Here is a 7,549-nt window from a genome sequence, read left to right on the forward strand (position 1 = left end):
TTACCGGTCCTGTCCATTAAGGAATAGGGACAGGACTCGAGAGGAGAGCCTTTTCTGCTGCACCACCTGCCCTTTAGAACATCATCCCCCCAGAGGTTAGAGTCACCCCTGACCCTTCTTGCCTTCCAAAAGGCTCTAAAGATATGGTTGCACCAACATGCTTGAGAATCTGGTTATGGTATGAAATTTGCCAGATGGCTACATTGATTAATCTAAGATTTTCACTTACCTGCTTTTTCTGTTTCTTGGATGTAATTTGATTTTTCATGGGATTTTAAATTCAGTTTTAAAGGGTGTTTTTACTGATTTGGTGACTATGTTTATTACTTATGTTATTTGGTTGTTTTTAATTGTGTGAGCCGCCCCAGAGTCATGAATGTGAGATGGGTGGCTACACAAATTGAATACATTTATTAATTAAACTAAAGAGAAAATAAGTTTAGAATATTGCAAGCAATTGAAGAAAATCCTAAACTCTATTCTAAATGGTGGAAATTCAGTCATAACCACCAATTCAAGAGTAAAGCCATAGGACTCAGATGGACCTAGATAATCTTGATAGGCAAACCTGAAGATTGATGACTATGATAGCAATAGCAATAACACTTATATATCACTTCACAGTGCTTTACAACCCTCTCTAAGCAGTTTACAGAGTCAGCAGATTGTCCCCAACAATCTGGGTCCTCATTTTACCGACCTCAGAAGGATGGAAGACTGAGTCAACCTTGAGACAGTGAGGATCGAACTCCTGGCAGTGGGTAGAGTCAGCCTGAAATACTGCATTCTAATCACTGCACTACCACAGCTCATATAATCTACTAAGGAATACAGATGAGCGACGACCATACATCAAGAGAAGTGAGAGTTTAATGATTATATTAAGACAAATGAAGAAACTTTATTGAAAGAACTTTAGAAATAAGCTGTTTGCAGAAATGGAATCTAAATATAACTATATAAAGAAGCAGCTTGAAATGAGGTTGGAACAGTGGAAAAAGAAAACACACCATGCATTTTATTTTAAAGTTACTGAAGAAAAATCAGACAATACCAGAATATAGCAGAGACTTAGAAATGGTATTTTAAAAAAGGGAACAAAGTCTGTTCGCTCAGAGTTGCTTCTAATCGCAAGATGGGCAGAAAATACATTTGATAATAAAAATTAAAAAAAATGTTTCCTGCTGCCTATGAACGCAAAATCTCACTGAGGTAAAAAGGAGAAAGGACAGTTTGGTTAGAAAATGCTGCTGCTGCTGCTGCTGCTGCTGCTGCTGGGATGAGGATGGAATAATTGACTATATAACAGTGGTGGCAAACCTATGGCACGGGTGCCAGAGGCGGCACTCAGAGCCCTCTCTGTGGGCACGTGTGCCGTCGCCCCAGTCCTAGGCCTTCAGCTGGGTTTTATAAAACTTTTTTGCTTTAGGCCTCCGCCGCCGTGTGCAAAAACAAAAAAAAGGTTCAATCAGTCAATTTCAACTTCTGGCGGGAAAAGAAAAGGTCTTGTAAATTTGGAATTGATTGATTGAACTTTTTAGTCCCACCCAGTCTGCTGTTACCACTGCAGCCACGCCCACCCAATAGGCCACACCCACCTGGCACTCGACGATGCATAAGTGGGTTTTGGGTTGCAGTTTGGGCACTCGGTCTCTAAAAGGTTTGCCATCACTGCTATATAATAACTAGGTGCAGCAACATCCCATAGATTTATTACCAAAAAAAGGCATGATTGAGTTTGAAAAATGTTGTCACTGGCATTTATGTAAAAACAGTATAGATTCAGACAGTGGTGGGATTCAAATATGTGAGCAACCGGTTCTCTGTGTAGATGCCGCTTCTGGAAGTCCATTCTGGCCTGGGCAACAAAAAAATAGCTACCGGTTCTGCTGAAGTGGTGCGAACTGGCTGAATCCCACCACTGGATTCAGACTCAGTATGAGTTACAAGAAACAAAAAGGTTATAGGGTTTTAAAATTGAGACTGATTGATACCTGCAATACACTAGACATTATTGTCATTGAAAAGAACTATGTTTAATTTATTGAGTAGCTTTTTCAAGAGCCAATAATATTGAAGACAAAGAATTGGAAAAGATTACAAAGTAGTGAGATTTGCTTATAGAGATCACAACAGTTTGGAGAAGTCAACAGTGGCATTGATTGTTATTGGACATTGTCTAAATTTGGAAATAGATGCTACCTTTGTGATTCCCAGGATCTCCGGCGAGGCTTGAGTCATGATGAGGAAAAGCAGTCGCCATCGGCTGCGATAATACAGGGTTAGTGGAATTGAAATAATAATGATAAATTGTACAAGTTGGGAAGGAAGATTCCCGATTATGAAATTATTACACTTTAGTTGTCAAAAGAGATATTCTTTCCTCCAGGATCCTTTTCAAATAGCTGCTTCGGTCTCAGGTAGAAATAATTTCAAAGCTATCTCTTTCAAAGGGTTTTCATTCCATTTTCCCAACTCACCATCATCAACCATTTGAAAGAAATGCTATGTTTTGCAGCATATGGGCAAGACAGAAAAGTAAACAGTAATTTAATCCACTCTTATTTCTGCGAAAAACCCAAATATATAAGTCTTTATTGTTGACATTAAAGTGAATTCAGTTTCAGTACTGCATTTGCTTTAGACTAGAGAGTCAGTTTGGAGTGCTGGTTTGCTAGAAACCAGGCAAGTGTGAGTTCTAGTCCCTCTAAAGGCAATATTAGGGACAGCACAATGGTGAATAGAATGTGAAGAATGTCTATATATAATGTATGTTTTTACTTGGGTAGTGTGCACTGTGGACAGCACTTAATTTCATTGTGAGATACACAATGACAATAAAGGTACATTCTATTCTTAGGCACAAAGCAAATGGGTCCCTCACTCACTTGAGTCACTCAGTCTCTCTCAGCCCTAAGAAGCAGGTAATGCAAACCAGTTCTGAAATCTTGCCAAGCAAACTGCAGGGACTTGTTCAGGCAGTCCCCAGGGATCATCACTGACTCAAAGGCACACAAACACACTGCTTTTAAATGCAGAAGCCCCCAAATGATCCGAAGCAACAGCAGGGAATGTAGCAGGCCATTCTAGCACTCAATGTCCAGAGAAGGCCTATCCTATCCCCATCCCAGCATCCACTCTGACAGTAAAATAAATAGAATAGAATAGAGCTGGAAGGGAACTTGGAGGTCTTCTAGTACAGGCCCCTGCTCAAGCAGGAGAACCTATATCGTCTCAGACAGGTGAATGTCCAGTCTCCTCTTAAAAATCTCCAGTAATGGAGTGCCCATGATCCCTGGGGGTAAGCTGTTNCCATCTGGTGCTTTAGTGAACAACCTGGCCCCCTCTGCCTTGTGGCAGCCCCTCAGATACTGGAACACAGCTATCATGTTTCCCCTATTTCTTCTTTTCTTTAGACTAGCCAAACCCAAGACCCGTAGCTGTTCTTTGTATGTTTTAGTCTCCAAGCCCCTGGAGACTAAATCTAAATTTAATCTGATGGTACCTTTCTTGGACCTTTGAAATAATGGGCAGAAGCTGACATAAAATCAAGTAGCACAAATGCTTAGCGTGACTATGCATTAGCATTAATAAATAGATGTTAGCATTTTAAAAGAAAAAACACAAAATAATAATAATGCCTTTTTAAAGGTTTTAACAAGAACTAAAGAAATTGGATTGTAGGAGTCTCTATTAATTTTTCCCTTCATTTTAATGTTAGGTACTATACAATGATCTTTTTAAAAAAAAAAAATAACAACATTGTTCAGTTTTAACCTTCACTCTAATTAAATAAATCTTAGTTCTTCTAATCCCATGATATGGACGTACAAAAATGTTAAAAATAAGACCTTCTATGGTAAAGGAGAGTTTCAGTAGGTTTTGGCTTTATTTCCTGAAGGAGAGAGTTTTGGAAAGTTCTCAAGCATTTATATAAAGCAATCCATTAATTTTTGACCCCCCTCCCCGCACTGTTCTCAAACTCAAGCCATATGTTCCTAGTGAAGCAGTGAGAACTGCAGAATGAAGCTCAGCCTTGCTTCAAATGTGGAAAAGGGACACTTGCCAGTCAAAAGGATTTGCAGAAATAGACAAGTACCCAGCTCTGACGCTAAGGAATCCTTTTTCAGATCAAAATCTCATCAAATCTTGGCAACTGTTAGGAAAATAATAATCTCTATCTGATACACTTTACACAAAATGAACTCTCAGACCGTTAGCTACAGGCAGAATTGCCAGATCAAGTTTGTAGAGCTAAGAGGTACAGAAAGAGCTAGATATATATAGCTATGAATCATAGAAACAGTAACACACAAACACACACACACACACACACACACTCATACACAATCTGCTGACATTGCCCAGCTGCATATTAGGAAAGAGCTAGCAAAGGATGGACACAGCAGGACTGTTTGGAGAAATGAATAGCAGATAAGCAGTCAATTTGATGAGGATATTGAGAGCTTAATTTGAACCAGCAAAAAGCCCTGGAATGGACAAACCTAAAGCCAACTTCGTGCTTCTTTGACATGTTGGCCTTCTTGTGTGAGTCATTCCTCTTTTGCAGAAAAATTACATCCACAACTCTGCAAAAAGATGACAGCAGAACACTGTACACCTGGGGAGAAAGGCAATTAGCATCAATGTTAACCCTGGTAGGTAGCTCAGGTCAAGACACCGCAGGGATTCCAGAAATGCTACTTATTACTGTGGAGTAAATTAGCAGTGAAGAAAACAAATAAATGGAACACCAAACAAATGAGCTCAGAGCTCTTAACTTGAGGCAAAAATGACCAGGTTCAAATTAATCATACTTTGTTTTGATACATTTTACAAAGACCTAGTTCTTTTAGACAAATTTATATTGCTAGGAAAGTGGAAGGGAAGAGAAGGACATAATGACCAGCAGTAAAATGGATAGAATCAGTTACACCGTCAAAGGTTCTACCATTGGATTTGAAGGACAAAACCTGGGGACACACCATCCTAGAGAAAGTTTATCTGTGTGGTTGCCAAGAGTTGACATTGACTTGATGACATATGATCGATCAATCAATCCATCAATCACAGTAACAAAAATTTGAAAACCTGTCTCAAATCTTCTGTACAGGTAAGCCTCAACTAAAAGAGTGACTTACAACCAGTCCTCAGAGTTATGACTGTTACAGCATCCCCACGGTCATGCGATCAAAATTTGGGTGCCTGGCAACTGGCAAGCATTTACAACAGTTGCAGAGTCCCAAGCTCACATGATCACCATTTATGATCATCGCAGGGGCTTCTGATAAACAAAGCCAATGGGGGAAGCCAGATTCTCTTAATGACCACACGATTCATTTAACCACAGCAAAAAATATTGCAAAATTGAATGTGACTCACTTAGCAACTGCATCACTTAGTGATGGAAGTTCTTGTCCTGATTGTGATGATAAATCAAGGATTACTTTACCTGTTTTTAAAAGGCGACACAATTAAGGCAGAGGTGTTCTGAGTGTCTTTGTCACACTTTCTACTCTCCCTGGACGGAGCAACCATTTCCCTTCTCCCTCCTACTCCTTGAGACCAAAGCTAAATTCTTCTACAATTAAGAATTGGCAATAGGAATGTCAGTCTATCAATCTGAGAGGACTACTTGACTTCAGAGGATGGAATTTGGGGGGGGGGGAAGCATTGCCCCCTCCTCAAAAGCCCTTCTTCCCCCCACACACACACGCATATACTTGGAGCAGCTTCTGTCATGCACCCAACTTGGCAGCCATATCATCATATTCACTAAGAGACTGCTTAACAGTATGTGGCCTGGCACATGAAAAACAAAGAGAAAATAACTTGGATATTGCTAGTCTAGTGAAAAGAAGGACTAGGGGAGACATGATAGAGGTATTCCAATACCTCTATTTTCCAAAGTACTAGAAGGCAAGACAAGAAACAATGGATGAAAATTAACTAAAGAGAGAAGCAACCAAGAACTAAGGATACATTTCCTAATGATGAGAACAATTAACCAGTGGCATGGTTTGGCTTCAGAAGTTGTGGGTGCTCCATCACTGGTGGTTTTTAATAAAAAAACTGGACAGCCATCTATCTGAAATGGTATAGGGTCTGCTGCTCAAACAGGAGGTTGGACTAGAAGACCTCTGAGGTCCCTTCCAACTCTCTTATTCTATGTTCCAGACACAATAGCCCTTAAGAAGGCCCTTTCTCACCAACCTAGGGTAATAAACAGAAAGAATAAACACAGGTTGCTCTGATCCTTATATGATTACCATATAATCAGCACTCAAGTAGTAGGTTAGTGGAGTGTTTCAAGGATAACTCATTATTCTCCTCAGTATTTAAACAGTTCTAGGCAAAAGTCTGGCAGTTGGGAACATTTTGCAAAGGCAGTTTCACATCTTGTTGTAAGGAGATGTTCACTGCTGCCTTTGTCCCACTGAACCACTTTGTGTCTCTTTTCTAAGCCAGAAAAGGTGGGAAGACCATTGTGGCAAATGCAGAGATCTGTTTTACCACCAGGAATGGAAGCCTGGCATTTTCTTTCATAGGAAATGTTCTGATCAAGACTCAAGCTTGAAACTAATTCAGGAGAGAGGTGACAATATTTTGATGAGATGAAGTAAATAAAAGCTACCGTGCCAAAGAAATACTGTAATTAATAAACTATGGTAATCATTTAATTTCCAGTCCAACATTAGTTATCCATCAGTTCCCTTTATAATTTATTGCCACATTCAGTATTGACTTTTATGATTTCTATTATTATTCTGTTATTCCCCTTAGCATATTTTTAATTATTTTATTGTATTTTGGGTTTAGATTGTGAACCACCCAGAGTTGCTTTGGAGTGAAGACTATATAATGCCATATAATAAATTCAAGGATTATCAATAATCTGTGAGTTTATTAATTGCATACCTTACAAATATATAATTGAACTGAACCATTTTTAATATCCTTATAATTATATATGTCCTATATATACTGTATAAGTTACCTTTTAGCATTACTCTCTCCTAAAGAAATTTACAGAAGAATTGAGAGACAAAATCCATGTAATTCAGAGCAAATAGACACTTTACCTGCAAAATATGTAGCATGTTTGTTCCCCCATTCATCTACCTATCAAAAATAATGGGATTATGTGGGGAAAGCTGAACAACATTGGGTAAAGGTGAACTGTCATTTCTCACAGGTCACAATGAATTTTTTTTTCCATCTGTGCAATAATAGGTTCATCACCATTTTATTTCCTGGAGTACCAAGGAGTTAAAACATGTCTCCAATTCAACCTCACAGATGATCGTACTTGATGCCTTGGATGATTCAATGACTCAGAAAATCTTGAACATTGTTTAATTTACCCAGAAAGACTGCATGATAATTCCTTAAAAAATAAGGAAGGGGGTAAGACCACCAGATCAAACTGTCAAAGAAACATGACAGTTGATCTGATAGAGTTCTTTGTCAGTTTAATCTGAACCATCAGATCAAACTGATATGTTTGTTGCAAAGTTTCAACATACACATCCACTTGTGTTGAAAATGT

This window comes from Protobothrops mucrosquamatus, unplaced genomic scaffold, assembly GCF_001527695.2.
Source record: "Protobothrops mucrosquamatus isolate PMUCROS unplaced genomic scaffold, P.Mucros_1.0 scaffold4849, whole genome shotgun sequence".
NCBI lineage: Eukaryota > Metazoa > Chordata > Lepidosauria > Squamata > Viperidae > Protobothrops > Protobothrops mucrosquamatus.